The 17,760-nt window shown below is 36.0% G+C and overlaps 1 pseudogene; it reads left to right on the top strand.

The window, feature by feature from the left end:
* The window catches only part of LOC104148639 (aminopeptidase O-like), a 199,263-nt pseudogene that overhangs the window by 95,481 nt on the left and 86,022 nt on the right, over positions 1–17,760 (top strand).

Raw genomic sequence — 17,760 nt, 5'->3', positions numbered from 1 at the left:
CTTTGTACCCAGAGGAGGAGGATTATATGCCTAGTTTATGGGGATACTTCGCTTCCTGCTCTGACTCAATGTTGATGGCAATTTAGCTATAGGACTCCATTCTCCAAGACAGAATCCTTCTGTTTCTGGACTGTGGCTGAATAACAGTGTGGGACAGGCCTAACGCCACCTTTTTGTCCTTCAGAATCTCCTTACTTGCCCTTAAGAAAGATTTCATCTGTTTATGAAAGTCTAATGGCAAGAAGGACAAACAATACCTACCTGTTTTGTCCTGTTCCTGTTTTTAAAGCCTTTCTGATATCAAATGCACTGGCCACAGCCCTACATTATCTTGATCATTCTGTAAGAAATCTACACTACTTCCCACCTGTGACTGAGGCGTCTTATTTTCTGATATATAATTTGAGAATGGTCTACAGTTTGTCTAAAAACTAAACCAAACAACAACAACAACAACAACAACCCTTCTTTTGTGTCTGTATATCATGGTGCACTAAAGTTGATCAAAACTCCCAGTGGTTCTGTTCCCCCCAAGGCTTACAGTCCTTGCTGTAAATTGATCCTCTCCACATCTGCCCAACATGTGAGCCATGCAAAGACTCTGTGTCTTTAAGGCCCTGTAACACAGGGTGAGTTTCACCAGCCTCAGATAAATTAGAGTTGCAGCTGCTTGTGCTCTTTATGACTGCAAATATTTTTGAGCAGTTCAGTTCTGTTCTTTGAGGTTCTCTGTTGGTATTTTTTATTTAACTTGATTCAGTAAAATAAATAAGAGGACTAATAAAGCTATGGTTTTAATAAAATACAATAGACAAAGGAAGGCTTGTGTTACAGCTCTAATATTTGTACTGTGAATAACTCAGACTTACTAACTGCATTCCTTGGATGTCTTAAAAAATTGCAAATTAAGTACTAAATAATGTTAAAATAATGCTGTAATTTCAAACTACTCAGCTACACAGGTATATCTGTCTCCTTCTTTCATACTTCCTTTCTTAGTTACTCACATTGAAAACTACTTGTCACAAAGGTAATGATTTTCATAGAGACAAATAGCTGGTAGGCACCCAGCTCCCAAAGCAAATCATTGTGAAAGATTTTTTTCCAGTGTTTTTGATCCCTCCATTTTTTTTCTTATAAGCCAAAATATATATGCTGGATAAAATTAAAAAAAAAGCAAGTGGGTGGGGAGAAATCTGGAAGAAGCTATGGGCAGTTGATAGAATGACTAATCTCTCATGAGTCTTGGATTTGGTCCTAACTATGCCTTGTTATTTAGCTGGAATGGCTTACTTTGAAAATGGTCAGTGTCAATAGAATATTTATACCAGATGAAGAAAATGTGTTCAATGAAGTATTTTCAATTGGATATGGCAGTCTTTTTGCCTTCCTTTCTCCAAAAAAAAAAAGTACTTTAATGTGCCCTGTTTATTTGCTGCAACATTTTGTTCTAAAAGTGGTTTCTCTTCCTTGGTTGAGGAAGTGGCTTTTATGCATAAAGTTTCTAGAATGCCTTGGGGCCCAATGCAATGAAAGCCTGCTATATAGCGATCTTTTAAAATACTAACTTTGAAATTATCATTAGCATTAGTATGGTACAGAACTTGCTTTCAGAGGCCTTTAATGTGGCCATGCACAGTATGTATGTGTGTTAGGAGATCATTCTTAGGCTGACCAGCTTATAGTCTAAACAAATAGACAAGGAAGAAGATAACGGATGTACTAGCATTCTCATTTTATAGCAGGAGAACTGCAGTACAAAGCAATTAAAACTTGCCCAGTCTTGCAAGAACTCTAACACATGTGTAAAGTGCTAATCAATTGAACCCAGATTACTGTGGCCCCATACAGCACCTTAACCAAAAAGCCATTCAGGAAATCAAATACACACTAGATTTAAGTCCATACAGGTGCTTAAATGCAACATAAGCAGGTGGTAAGTGCCCTTTCTGAATATGGATGTTTTACTGAACTGCAGCCTTTATAAATATCAGGCTCTATGTTCTTTCTCCAGGACATTTGTTTTGCAACATCAATCTGTTTGTGATCTATCTTTTGGGCTTGATCCAAAGCCCAACAAGTCAGTGGAAACCTTTCCAAGGACTTCACAGTTCTTCAGTGTAGACCCTCGGTCAAGTGCAGATTAGATATTTACAACAGTATGCATATTACTTATATGTTTGGAAAAAAAAATAGTGAATGCCTGAAGTTGCTTTTTTGATGGGCGCTAACAAGAATGTCCCAAGTAAAAAAAAAAGTGTGAACAAGAGAGAAAGTACAAACAAAGCAAACTACATAGTCATATGACAAGGGTGTAGCTGAAACTGAGGGCGCTGTAGGCAGGGAGATGGCAGCCTTGTAGTCTTTGCCCTTAAGAAAAGCATCAAAGTTTCAGGAGAGACTGAGCAATTTACTGGTGCTGTTTCTGCCTGGATTAGCATGCTGTCAGAGCAGTGCAATTCCCTTCAGTGTTGTAAGCTCATTTCAAAGGCAGTGTTTTGAAATGAGCTGGTGTTGGCTCTAAAAGCAACAGAAGGTAGATTAACCAAAGGCACTACATAGAAAGTTTTATTATTTTGCATAGCTTTTTCCGAGAAAAATCTTGCCCTTTAAGTTTAGCTTAGGTTCTGAAAAAATTGAAAAACTGACATTGTAAAGCTGTGTTTCTCATCCTTATGTAAAAACAAATTAAATACACAAATAAGGGTATTTTCCATAGGTGCTAGCTCTGGTTCAGGTTTTGATTCATGTAATAACAAATACAAAATGTTTATTGTGATGTTATTGCTTGAGACAGATAAGTAGATCAGGAGGTACCCAATCTACCTTTGGCTATATAAAATTTGGGAGTCTAGTTTAAGCTAGTCCTGTATATGCCCTCTGTAGTAACTGGACAGAAATAAAACCTCAAGAAAAAAGTCATGCTATCCCAATGTAAGTGAATTGACTGGTTCTTTGGAGATGCTTTTCTTTCTCTCCATTATCTGTGGAAGGGACTCAGCTAACTAACTTAGACTAGACACCAATTTTTAGAGGACTGTAGTAAGGTAAAGGTAATTATACTGAAGGACCTGGCACTCAAATGCTCTAAATGTAACAAACTTGCACAAATAACAAGGTACTACTAAAAGGTGACCAATTCTGGATGTAAATAATTCACCTGAATGTAGAACAATACTCTGTTACAAGCATGTTGTTGATGTTTGGTTATCTGTAGAAAATTAATTTCCATAGTGATCAGACATGTGGAATGGTAATTTCCTGAAAATTCAGAATCCTGGCTATGTAGAAATGCTTCTGCTTGACTGCTGTGATTATTTGCACCACATGATCTGAGGGTTTTTTTTTTCCTGTGACAGTAGTGTCTCCTAATGTTAAAGAGATATTTTGACATACAGATTTAGTGATTGGGAAGATTCATTTGTCTTTATGGGAATTGTTCTCCCTCCTGGGACTCTTTAAGCCACCTCAGCCTGGCTGATGTGTCATCTTTTACTTGTGAAGACATTGTTGAAGAAAAGTTTGGGCCTAAGTTGCTTAACAGTAGTGAATAGACTAGTGCTGCTTCCACATAAAGTGTCCTTGGCCTGCACCATCATATATGACTGATCAAAAACTGAAGAAAATTACTAAAAGAATAGAGAATGAAAGCATGTATAAATGGCTTTTTTTGTCACTGTATCTGAATGTTTTTTTTTTAATCTGTAGCTTCTTACAGTTTTCAGTATGACGCCGTATCCTGTGTATACAAGCCTATCTTAGTAGATGAATGACATAGGGTAGCATTTGCAAGGAAAGACTTTCTTATGGTTAAGGCACTTGATGACTGATTTATGGTGTTGTGCCAAAATTCCTGAATATCTTGGACAAGCTTATTAAGACCAGATTGCATACTTTTTGCAGATACCATTCAACAGTTACTCAGTGAGTAGCCAATTGACCTTCTATTTTGATCAGATTCTCCCACCTCTAACTCACAGTGGCAGAATTTTATTCTGTTAGGTAGACCCATTCATTTTAATGAGACTTCTCTCAGAAGCGTGAGTAGGGATGGCAGATCTCACAACACAAGGGTACATTATGTTTTTCTCTATTAAAAAAGGGAGTGGAAGATGCAACTGTTAATTCTGCCTCAAAAGTGCTGGTGTCATACTGGGAAGAGATTGAAGGTAAATTTTTTCATCTTGGATGCAACAAGGATAAGAAAATCTAACCCAGGATATAACCTATGTCTGGAAAGATGCCGCTGTTATACATATCAACATCAGTAATTTAAATCTTTAGCCATTCTAAAAGAAACTAGCCAAATTAAAAAAATTAATATATATGATCAGTAAACATACAGAAAATTTGACTCTGTGACTATGTTCTGGGGTCACCCACTAACATATTGCTTGACTCCTTTCGAGTCTCTGAGCCTTAGTTTTCCCATTTGCATGTCAGGTATAACAATGATTGATCTGTCTCCCATGGGCACAGTGAAAATTAGTATTTATAGATGTTTTAAAATTGTTCAGTAAAAATGACTGATAGGTTCATTACAAATCCTTCTTAGTCACTGATATAGTCCAGAAATAAATCTTTAGACTCAGAATATTGAGCACAGCTTTGTCAGGGTTTAAAAAATGAATTTCTGTGTCATGTAATTCAAAAAGAAAAATCCAAATAAAAATTGTGTTGAGTTGCTTGCTTCCCACTCCAGAATTTCAAAATGACTGTTCTTTTCACAAATACTTTGTTGGTCATATGTCTACACTGCATATGTGAAGTTAGCTGCAAGTACTAGAAGGAGTCTTACCAAGGCATTGCCATGCACATGACATAAATATTCCGAGAAGCAGAATAGATTACGTTCATTTAGGGCTTACTCAAGTATTGTTTTTTAGTATTGACAGTGTGATAAAGAAATTAAGATCAAAGAATAAAGGAATTTTTTTCTGGGAAATCGAGTCACATGTAAGTTGAGAAGTCTCTTCAACATCAGTCAAAAATGAAGCAAATTCAAAAAAAGTTGCTTACAAAAGAAAAAGGGGAAATACAATTTCTGAATTTGCAAATACCTATGCATATGCTTATTTCAGTCCTATTCAGCTTGATCATGACAAAATATTTCCTTTCATAGCAGTTGTGGCTCCAGACTGTTCTGTGAGTTCACTGTAAATGTTATTAGGAAAGAAAGTGCAAAAAAGCCAAAACTGAAATATATTAGATATTTGGTAACTTTGGGGATTAAAATCCAGCAGTGCCTTTTAAAATCCATAAATCTAAAGAAGTTCACATTTCATTTCTTTCTTTGGTATTTTGTCTTTACATTTGCACTGCTTCCTTAATAAAATACTGATTTTGAATGTCTCCAGCTAAATTTACTTCCTCTGTGATTTTTTTTCCTTAAGAGAAACAAAAATCCACTCAAAAAGATGTAGCGCACCTGCTCATACTTTACATGTTTCATAAATGTAGTTTAGCATCTTGCACTGTCTCTGTAAACCCTCATAAGCACTGAATTTATCATTTGAGTTTTAAACACACAAAATCTAATCTGTCTTTATTTGCTCATGTCACCTCTAGTGATATTATTCATTAAAAAAACAAGAATGTAGTACCACTGCATTACAAACTACTACTTGAATTCAGGGTTTTGCTCAGCTCCTACAGGGTTAATTTTTATGTGAAAAAAATTGTTTTGTTTGTGTGTTCTCTAAAACCCATGTTAATTTTTTTTTTAAGGTCTGGGTTAACCATTGAAAGTATCTTCCAGAACTGTCTTGACACTTTTGGATACCAAAGGTAAATGCAAAATATCTGTTCTCAGTTCTTTCTGGAGACTTGCATTTCACATTACATTATATGTTATTTAATCATTACCTTAAGTTATAACACGTATGGTTTTAGATTAATTAATTTTGATGATGACTGCTTTCTATGTCTTTATACAGTGTTCATATGGTCTTAGTTTTTATCAGTTGCAGCTTTTTGCTTCTACCATCATCTCAAAAGAACCTGCCGAAGGGCAAATCTTACAAATCTTACCTTATTGCTTAATATTCTAGTAACTGGGAAGTAGGCTATATAGTATAGTGATAGACTTTACTAAATGTAAGGAGCATTGTTCACATATGTCAGTATGTGAATTACTGACAGCCATACTGACAGCAATACCTTCACTAAACGTTAAACTATTTGTACTTTGGTATTTTGTGAATATTGTGACTTGCTCATGAATCTGCTACACGGGTAACAGGTATTTCATTGGTGTTCCAGCTCTGTTGTAGTTGAGACTGAGCATTATTTTCTGTTTTTAATATTAAACGTTTTAAACTCTATGAACTTAAATGATTAATATTCTGTGCTATGCAAAGGCTCTGATTATTGGTTTTGGTCCAAAATGGGGATCAGCTGAAGAAAAATTTCCCTGGATAAAACTTCCTAAAAACAGCTTTGTACAAAATCTGTTTTATTATACACACAGAGCTCAATGTATAACTGATTTCCCCTAAGTTGGCATTAGTTGCTTGGGATTTATCTTGCCTAGTGCATTGCATTTGTTTCCACTTTGCATTAGCAATATTTAAAAAAACTTTTAAGAGTCCCTAGCTCCTACTTTGTGTGTGCAGAAGTAAAGTGCACATATGTAGCAAGGCTGGGGCTCTGTGGAGTCAGCACGTTTGCAGACGGAGCTGTCAAAATAGTTGGAGAGCTCAAAATGATAAGACGTGATCACTGAACCTGAGCCACACTCGAGCACTGTGCTTGAGCTCTGCCTTGGCTGCTTTAGAGAAGGTGTGTTGTGCATGTCTGTTGTGCCCCTGTATCCTACAGGGGTTTCTTTTGGAAGCTTTGTCCTGAGATCAAAATGTTCTAGGCATAATACTTGAAGAGGCTAGAAAATCAAGGTGGAGGATTTTTTTTTTTGTTGCTGTAAAATTTTTGAAAAGAAAATTAACATTAATTAGAAAGGGGAAAGGAAAGTAAGTATTATCATGCATCATGATGTTCCATCATTTCTTGAAGAAGGGTGTTGATTTTTAATACTATGCCTTGATCAGGGTTGTGTTCCTTATAGAAAATTCCATACATTGCAGAACAGCTGCTCTGAGTAGAGAGGAGAAGCTAATATTAGTTGTAAGATGCTGGCACTCCAAAAATGAATGGTTTTCTGTCATTTTGCTTACAGCTATCTCTTTGAGGATGTGTCTGTCACACACTCAACTTTAAAATCACAAATAAGAAGAGTGGGAGCAGACTAAAGAATTGAACATAGTTTTGATTAATGTGAATACTGAACTCTCTGTTTACCTGAGTGTGTACCTTAAACTGTCCAGCATGACTAGCAAGTAGTTTCATTATCCCCTGCAAGTATCTCTTGGGTGTACAAGCAAAACATGTAGTAAAAATATTTCCACATCCAGCAGGCTTGTAAATTGCCGTAAATTTTCTTTAAAGACCAAAGAGATTTCCCTTGGAGTTTGGCTGTTCTGTAAAAATAACAGTGTTAACTGGAATGATACTGATTTAGTATTCTGCTTCCTTTGAGAATCAGCATGCTGACCTCTTCCCTCTGTCTCTCTCTTCCATCAATAACTTTTTTGATGATTTACCCTTGTTGCCTTCAGCACTTCTCATGCTCTTGCAGGAACTGGTCTCCACTTTATTGAAAGAAATGGAGTTGTCATTCAGTGAATAGGAAACCTTGTTCGTTTAGTGCTTCATTAAATCATTTGGCAGGGGGGGAGCCCTTATTCCTGAAATCAAGACTGTAGAGGTCGTTTAGTAGCTCTCAATACATTAGTATCTTGTATAATCTAAATATGGCTATATTTACTGACTGTAGAACTATAATCTAAATCTGCTAGTGTGCTATACAGGAACTGATACAGAAATCTACTTAAAGTATTTAGATTATATTTTTTCAGCCAACTATTAACTTGGCTAACATGATGGATCAGGGCTGGCAAAGGCATATAAACCACTTTGTTACATCTGTGTGAACTATCTGCATCATAGCTAGCGGCCCAGGAATGCCACAAAACTGACTTATCCTCTCTCACATGGGTTGGGAGGTGAGTGGACTAGGGTGGGAGAAGAGGAAGGCTTCTCTCTGCTCCTTTGGGCTAGGCAATAGGGCTGAGCCAGATAGGCAGTGTGAGCTCGATGGAGGACGGAGTATCCACTGCAGTTGACTCCCTTTCTTAAATAGTGGAGCAACTGCAAAGCAGTTGGTGAATCTCAATTCCCAGGGTGTCCCAAAGACAGGGCAACAGCATCCTTTGCTCTACCCAGGACTCAACAATTTTCTGCTCATCGCCCTTATTTTGCAAACAGCACTATAGAACCTTGTAGCATGGGAGTTAGAGTCACTCTTAATCCTGCAGCACGTGCTCTTAGAGGGTTCAATATCATTCAGGACAAAATGTATTTGTTAGTGTTTCAGTAGATACTGATTGAGAACACCCACATTTTTTAAATGTTAAATTTACAAATAATATCTAAAACTCTATTGCATTTGGAGATAAAACTTTCTTACTGAAGAGACTATCCTGTGTAGTGGGATAGGGAAATACACATCCAGGTGTCCATTCTGAAAATCAGGTCAGGGCATAGTTCCTTTATCTCTCTACTACATGTGAGTGTTTATGTTTTATAGTGGCTCTGGTTGTTTCCATGGCATCTTTTATTTTTATGTTTTGATGATTTCTGCTCAGGAAATTCATGTGAGTCACTGAATATAGGGAAAACTCACTACTTTAGCTCATTTACAGTATTATCTACCAAAGTGTTTTTAAGCATTTTCTTCTGTAGTTATATCCAAATCTATCACCTTTACACAGCTGGTACTCTGTAAGATTTGATAACAAGGTGGTCATGTAATGAGAGTTGGCAGCCCACCCCCCCAGTTCATTATCCTCATGCCAATTGGCTCGGTCCTTGTGCAAAAATGAATGAGGGTAACTACTTTCCACTCCTTAGGCTGCTGAAGCAAGATTACTTAACATCTTCATTCCAAGGGAGGAATTAGCATTTTGTATTCCTTACAGTCATCTGTCATGGCATCTGTGTAATGGAAGATCCTTTACTCCTACCTGTGGCCTGTTCCATTTGCCATCCCAAATCTTGTCTCCACACTCTGTACAGGGAACCATATAAATATACTGCTTTATACTTGTAACTTATAACTAGAAAAACTTTAATATTTGTCAATCTCTATTAGCATTATACTCTTGGAAAGGGCATTTTGTCTTTTTCTTATTATTGGATCAGTTTCCAAGATCATACATACCTAGTACCAATCAAGAGTATCTCCACTAAAGTTAGGGGAGTCATACTGATAAATACATCAGAATTTGGCCTACTGCCCTGAAAAAAAAATTCTGCATGCCGAGTTACACTTCCAAATTCTTTATTTTCTAAAGCATTAAAGGTTAATCTTATAAAAGAGGGTGTATGGTAATGACTGGCCAATCCTTTCCTACATGGAAGAATGCCACGGCACAGTGGTTCTCTTCTGGCTTGCTGTGCAATAAGGTTTTCTCACGTAATAAAACAATAAGCAACGTAAGAGATAAAAAGCAAACATTTCTGAAATACAAGCTTTCAGAAGGTTTTTTTTTGGGGGGGGGACACTGTGGCTGTGTTAAATAAGATGAAGCATTTTGCATTGTTGGAAATGCAGTTTATCAAATCAAGTATCAGCATGTACTTAAGTCTCAGAGGTGACTCACCAGGGGATTATAGCAACCTTTCATCCTGCATGAGGCTAGTAATGACTTAACAGCACTAAGGTTAGTCAATGAGTTAAGCTGGCAAGGAGCTGAGTCAGAAGAACAAAACAGCATTTAGAGCTGGAAAACACCTATGAAATCACTTAAATCCACTTTATCCCTGCCACTGATGACTTGTTCTCTAACATACAGTTTCTGTTGTATTTTCCAGTCTATGTGGTGGGTTTGCCCTCATTTAATTAGAGTTTAAGACTAAAAGAACATATGTTTGTTGAGGAAGATTTTCTTCTATTCTGTATAGACTTGTCTTTGTTTTATATTGTCCAGTTACTCTTACCTGAATTTCTTATTTTACCCTAGACAGTTAATCTTCTTAAAATATACTTTAAAATCTTTCCCCATTTTCAACTCCATCGTGCATTGTTTTACTGAGCAATAAACAAATAAATGTTAGATAGTCACTTCATCTCATAAATTCCTACGTGTACTTTTTGAACACATTCCAGCTTCTCCATCTTTTCTTTTGCCTCTGTGAAACTGCACTTTCATAGCAAACTATTATTTACTGGTAAACTTGCTATCTGGAGTGTTCCATGGGTGTGCCTATGGTTTGTTACCTTGTGTTATGAAAACAATCACTCGCGTTAAAAAGAAATACTTAGTCAGTCCACTCCTTCGTAACACACAGTTTCCATCAGATCCGTCAATGAAATTTAGAAGTCTTATGTGATCACATAGCTCCAGGCACTAGAAACACACCAAACATCCTCTCAAAATTATGAAAAAATTGCAAGAGTTGATAGCACTTCTCCCAATCCCCTTTTCTACTTCATCTTCTTATTAAAACTTAATTCTTCCACCCTGTTCTACCTTAAATAGTATTTCCTGATTAAAGTAAGTACTGCCAGCAGGTATTTCAGAGTAGGTACAGCTTATTATGAGTGTGAGAATACCATTCCATGCTTCCTAATTCCAAATGAACACTGGAATGCAACCTCCTGGTACACAACTAAAATTTTTACCATTTAAAAAGGATTAATAATTTTTTTCCTCTCCGCACTGTTTTGTTTTTTCTTCCTTAGCTTAAAATGGTCTTCTGTGGTAAAGCAGTAGTTCCATCTACTAATATTATTTGTAAACCAACTACATTTCCAGAAGTATATGGTCAAGAGAATTCTTCCACTGGTGAATATTCATTTATTCAGTATTTTTGGATTTGTTTGTACATTGGACATATTTGTAGGATGGCCTTACTGGAGGAAGAAATGGATTGGATTGGAAAGGAAACTCATAGCACAACTTCACAAAACCATTAAAAAATGAGCAAAAATATAATTTGTAAAATGTCTCAAATCAATGCAAGTAATGTGTTTTTGTGGCTTTATAAATTTTAGGAGGATGTTATAGCAGCAGCTCAAGTACTTAGTATGATTTCTGATAAAGCAGTTTGTTACTGAGAAGGTTCCTGTCTTTTGCCCCTGTTATAAACTTTATAGAGTTCCCATTTCCTTTTACTAAGAGAAAATGACTGATGAAGGGATAGCTCTACAAGCGAATGCATCATAGGTTAGCTGTTACAGTCAATTACTAAGAAACTAGACAAATCCAAACATTTTTAAAGAGTGCTCTCATTACAATTCTGAATGACATTCATCAGTTAAGTACCTAAGTTTTACAGAGAGTATTAGAGAATCTTTCAGCAGAAAAATCACTCTTATTGGATCAGTGTAGCTTAAGGTTTGTGTATAACTTAATACTTGATTGGCTTGGGTGTAACTTAATACTTGATTTTTTTTGTCATTCCTACTCATGCCTTAGCTTGTAATATTTTCTGTCTGGATGTGTATAATCACATATTGGTGGATGGCAACGCTGAGTCAGTTAACAAGTGAAATCCTTATTATTTGTGCAGATGAAGTACATTTATAGACATTGGCAGTGAGAATGACCTCTTAAACAGGAAAACCTCATTCAAACTCAAGATCTGGGGAAAAAATTGGGAATGGGATATGAAGAGGTATAATTTTATCTTATTCATGTAATGAAACTTAACAGTGGCTCTGTTAGATTTCATTTCAAACTTGGCATTAAATATGAGTTACAAGAAAAATGTGCTGCTGCTTAAATACTCAAGTTTACTACTTAGCTGACCTCAGAAATTTTTTTTAATCTGAACATGGAGACTTTTGTGTGTGTTTTCACATCATTGCAGAGAATATAATTGATTGATATTTGAATTCTAATGAGTTGATATTTGAAGAGTAATCTGAAGAAAGCTTAATTACTACTTTGAGAGAAGTACTTATTCTTGTACTTGGAAAGCATACTTTGAAGAATAAACACTTCCCCTCAAGAAAAATGGTTTCCTTTGGACATTAACCTGCTTGCGGATTGGAAGATTTGAAAGAGCCTTCAAAAGTTCTTAAAAATTTAAATTAGCATAGATCAACAATATAAATTGATTAATGGAATCTCTAAAGATAACAAGCACAATAAGACAAATCTTTATGAATATGAATCATTGGTGCTTTGTTTCTTCAGAAATTAGCAATTGTACTGTCAGCATTGAATCCTGTTTCCTCAGAAGAGAAGATGGGATTTTGGAAAGTGTAAAAATGCAATGAAACAAACTGTATAGTACTGTAGGGTGCACAAATGTCAGATGAATCATGAAGAGAAACAAACCAAGACAGATTGCACAAACAGGCTTTCTCGCTATGCTGTTAACTCTTTGAAAGACTTTTTAGATAAAGTCTATCCCTCTGAAAGTCTTTCTAGATAGAGAAATATGAGGGCTAAGACCAAAATTAGGGACCTATGTGTAGAATTTGGTGCAGGAAGTATTTTATGTTTATGGCAAATTATCAAATAAGTTGTCTGGTATGTCATTATTTAAATAAGCCTTACACTGATCTAAAGAAAGTTATTGATGTAAAATGGACTTGTAATTTATTCAGCTGTTCCTATAGATCATACTTAATATACTGTTAAATAAGGCCCAACACTGGTATATTTTGGTTTGTTGAATAGCTCAAAAATTCAAGAAAATGGCTTATATAAAATGATACATCATTAAATGTCAGTAATGACCCAAATTTATTTCAGAACTCTTCAAGTTTATTATCTAACAAACCAGGCATAGCTTAGAAAATTTTTATAGTTTTGGAGGGTTTGGGGTAAGTTTCTTCTGCATTGTATGTGATTGCTGGTTTTAGGAGTAAAATACAGAGACATGACTCAAGATCAGAATAGTACTGTTATGAATTATTGTGTGATCACATTCTAAATTTGGAAAACATGATGCCTCAGGTTAGGCACCTACATACTACTCAGTAACTGGATGTCTGGATTGAATATAAATGTTCAGTTTTAAATGTTAATTTTGAAAATATGGGCAATAACATTTCAGTGCCTCTGTTTTTCTAAAGTGAAGTTTAAAATATTTTACAGGAGTTTTAGGAGTCTTAATTTATCCGTTAATTGAGTAATACAGAAAAAAATGCTTTTGAGATTCTCAACTGAGACTGTGAATCTGCAATAAGGCAGAGTAGCATACTTCACTGGATTTAGTTTAATGACCAGCTAAAACATTGGCCTACCTCTTCAATCAAAAGTCAGGTTTTCACAAATATCTTTCTGTTTTTCTTTAGACTACCTTTCAGCATTATATATATATGTATATATTTATCTCCAGCTCTGAGGTACAGTAATAATAGTATAGTAAATCTGAACAAGTAATAGCTTGTTCAGAAAGCTGAAGTGCATTTGAAATAAATGTCCCATTTCTAAAGTAAATGCGGACTGGATTCCTAAGGTTTGTTCATTAGAATCTGTTTTAAGTTTAATAAATCTCTAGCAGTCCTTCTGGTTCCCTTTTCCTGTTAATTGCGTTGCTGAACATAAAAGCTGTGTTATGTGCAGAATGACTGAGCTTATCCCTACTAGAAAGGAGTTATGTTTGGTATCTAAAGAACAATAAGGTTTTGCTGCCTGGCTGATCAATGCTGGATCAAGTTCACATTCCCAAGCTCCCACTCTCCCACCTACATATGCAGGGGGTGGAAATATAGCAAAGAGAGGGAGGACAGGTCCTTTTTTGCACAGAGATGTTGAACTGAGACTTGCCTAATATGGACACAGCTGGGCTTGCACAGCAATAAACAATGATTTTAATCCATTGCTTGTAAAAACATCCTAAGAAAAGCACAGAAGTTAGCAACCAATTAATTTTTACTCTACCCATTGTTTTCTTTAGCCAATGGAAACAATTCATAGAGACTTAAATATTTTGGATAGTACCTTGCAAGAAAACAGCTTTTCTGTATTAATTAGGAAAGAGTAGCCTTCCAAACGGCCTAAATCTCTCCAGTTTACAGTCCCTTATAGGTAGTTTTAGTGCATTGGATGCAGGATATGAAATAATCAGAAGGCAAATGCTACTTTAGGAAACAATATTTGAGATATTTTTAGTGCAGGAGGATAGAGATTTGGCTATGAAGCTGAGGTAAAAATTGTATGTGAAAAGAATAAGATGCCACCTTCCCAGTGGTCTAGGGTTTTTAAAAGAAACACACATATTACTGTTTAACAGCCTGGAAAAATTCCCTGTTTTCTGGGTTTTTAGAGAGACATGCTTGTGATTGGAAGGAATGAATATATAGGGGAGATTTCTCATGTATAAACACATATCACATATCTGAAGTCCATGTAGCCCTAGGTAATGCTGACTTTTATTTCTCAATATAGTAATTCCTAGAGATGCTTACAAATGAATTCTGAATGATTCCTGATAGAGGTGATTTTTTGGCTCTTTCTGTGGGTGAGAAGACCCAGAAAATTGTGACTTGCTGATTCATGCAGTGGTCCAGCCAGAAACTCACAGTGATCTTGAGAGCCTGCCGTTGCATTCCCAGCTAGCCAAAGTCGGGTCTGAGAGCTTTTGTTTTTGAACCCAGTGCTTCTTTCACACGTTCTGCAAAAACACTGAACCACTGAAGTAGTTGGTATCTACTTCTAGAGAGCAGATTGCAACAAGATATCATGTCATGGTCTTCATTCCATCTCCACCAGTTCGATAAATGTTGTTGTGACTAATGTAAAGATCTTTCCTGGTTTATGTTACCTACAGTCACCCCCTTATCATTTAGTAGTGCTTCATAGTCAGACTGAAGGTGTAGATGATGACCAGCTTCTGTTTAAACACAGAGAAAATAAATGATTCTTTTAAAACTTATTCCACCTCCATAAGAAAGGGATATTTTTCCAAGATGCTGTAACTATTCTGTAGGCCCACAATGAAATCTAAATGCCAAAGTGAACAAATCTAGTGAAAGATAGGTTTGAAAGGTCTGTTGGCTGACAAAGCTATTGCTCAAAATAAAAATGAGCAGTAAAGGTCATGGTTCATCTTACAGTTATTATCCTTAGCATATGGGCTAACAGGATTTCATGGCCAGAGGGCTAATTGACTTTTGCCTTGAATATGTTTCTTTACCAGAGCTGTTGGTAGGGCTTTTTATTGCTTCGAGAGATCAGTAGACCTCTGAAAGACACTTTTACATTTATATTTTAGGGTTTTTTCAGAGAGAAATAAAGACTGCTTCATTTTCTTCCAGTCTCTTTATAGTGGAGAAGGAAGGAAAAAACACTATTTGTCACATCAGTGGTGATTTTCAGGACTGCCCAGTATCTGTGTTTAGGCATGTTTGTTATCTTTGTTTTTTCTGTAATTTCCAAAAAAACAAAGGGCTTTCAAAGTCCTATGTAGTTTTGGCCAGCCAGCAACTACCCATTGCCTACCAAGATCTCACTGTTGGATGGAGCCAAAGAGAATTTTATAGAGGATTCTCTTATGTCAAAGATACTTGAACCCTAGTCTTTGTCCTCTGGATTCAAAATGCCTGGCTTCAAATTACTTTTAAATTGAAAGAGGGCAGAGCCAACCTGAAATCTCTGAAATGTGAGGTCACATTTTCATCCATGATTGTATTAAAAATATCTCACAAATTGTCTTGCTTCTTCTAGAGGAAGATGCTGCAATTTACATTCTGGACTGTGCTGCTGAAGGCTCCCAGTACATGGCAATACTTCTCAAACAGAAGGACCTAAATATAAAAATGACGATCTACTTTTGCACTTGCTCCAGAGAGGCACCCATATGGGAGTAAGAGCACCTGGTAAAATCAGGAGATACCAAAAAGAAAAAAGTGTAGCATATTCTAAAAGTATAATTACTGTATTATGTGTAATATATAATATAAATGATATATAAGTATATATATAATATATATTGTTTACTCTAAAGTATATTATTTGGAGAGCTTGTGGTCAAGTGCTCACAGGTATTTTCTTTATCAGATTATGAATCTAATCTTGGACTGAATAGGTGACTATGGTGATTCATCTCTACCAAGGAACTTTCTCTCTAAGTCAGGGTTGCAAATGTGGATTTGAAGGAAGTATTTGTAGTACCCCTTTGAAAAAAATGTTCCTGCAACAGTATTTGAAAATCATGTTGCAGAGTGAATGTTTTTTTCAAAGAGGTGCTGAAAGTACATCCTCAGAATTATTGTTTCAACAGGTTTTTGTCTCTTGGAGGTAGAGAGATTTTTCAAGAAGGGCAAATTTCACCTGAAAATAATATCTCAGTATAGGGGTGTGTCATGGAAGAATATTAGATGCAGCATACTGATCCCAAAAGAGAGTGTTTACGCCACCACAGACTCTTGATGGAATTAGAACGTTTGGATTTCTCTGTATCAACCTAAATGACCATCTTTCCTAAAATACAGTTAATCTCAGGAACAACTTGATTTTTCATTTCAGTAAATAAAGCTGTCACCATGAAAACTGCACCAAGTCACTTGGAGGACTTGCTTTTCCTAGAGGAGCACATTCTGGGCTTGACTTCTTTTTTAGTAGTTTTCATCAGCCACTGATGTACTGTTTCTTGCAAGTACAGGTTGCAGTGTGGATGTACCAGCCATCCTATTATTTTCAGTTGTAGCACACTGCTTTATTAGCCTCTCTGCCAAATTCTGGTAACAGTGGTGCTTTAAAACCCTTGAAATCATTGCCCTGGGGAATATAGGCTGTTTCAATCCATTATTAAACATCTTGTGAGCTGCTGGATAAAATACTTTTTGAATTTTCAGTTTCTGAACCCTTTTACAAAATGTTGGAAGCCAGGTCCTTTCCACTGAAGCAGCTTTCGGATCACACAGACTGCTGAGGGCACCTCTTATTCTCAATTTCCAAATAAGTTAATTTTCCACCTTAAACTAGTATTCTCATGCTTTTTTGCAATAAATCTTCTGTGTGGTAGAAAAACAGTTATATACCTTGTATTTTATCCTAGTTCCTTTAAAAAGCTTTTTTTTTAGTTTTCTAAAAGAAAAAGAAATTTTATTGATTTCACAAAGGTGATGACATCATCCTTTAAAAGTAGTCAGTATGACTCTGTTTCCATAGAATGAAACTGAGTGAGAGTCCATTTTTTGTTTGTGTATGTTATATGGGAAGACATAGGAAGGTACAATATCCCAATTTGTATACTGGCAGAGCCAGTTAGATCCTCTAGGAAAAAAACATGATTTGACTGTAAAATCTTTAGACTCTTCTGTGCTCTTGCTGGTGTCCATGTAGATCTGAATATATAAAAGTGGGTGTGTATGCCTGGTGTAAAACTAAGTAATTGAGAGGAAAATCAAATCTCTATAGAGGAGAGGTTGAAAAATATGACTCGACAGAATTACTTTTCTATTTCCTCCACTTTGCAGAAGCTATTCTGAAATTCATTTACAGTAAATATTTTTATTCCATTTTCCTTTCCATTTTTTTATTTTTGCCTTCCAGTATCTGAGGACTATTGGCAAGCCAACAAAACAGGGCACTGATTCAGTGTTCATCTTAGATAAGATGTTCTTCTTTGTTTATCAGTATTGGATGCTTTAGCATTAGAGCAGTACAGACCAACTGAAGTTATAGATAGTTTATGCAAAAGAAAAGTGCATGATGATAGTTTTTCACAGAATCAAGAAAT

Source organism: Struthio camelus, chromosome W, assembly GCF_040807025.1.
Source record: "Struthio camelus isolate bStrCam1 chromosome W, bStrCam1.hap1, whole genome shotgun sequence".
In the NCBI taxonomy this organism is placed as follows: Eukaryota; Metazoa; Chordata; class Aves; order Struthioniformes; family Struthionidae; genus Struthio; species Struthio camelus.
This window is presented reverse-complemented; position numbering and strand designations above follow the sequence as displayed.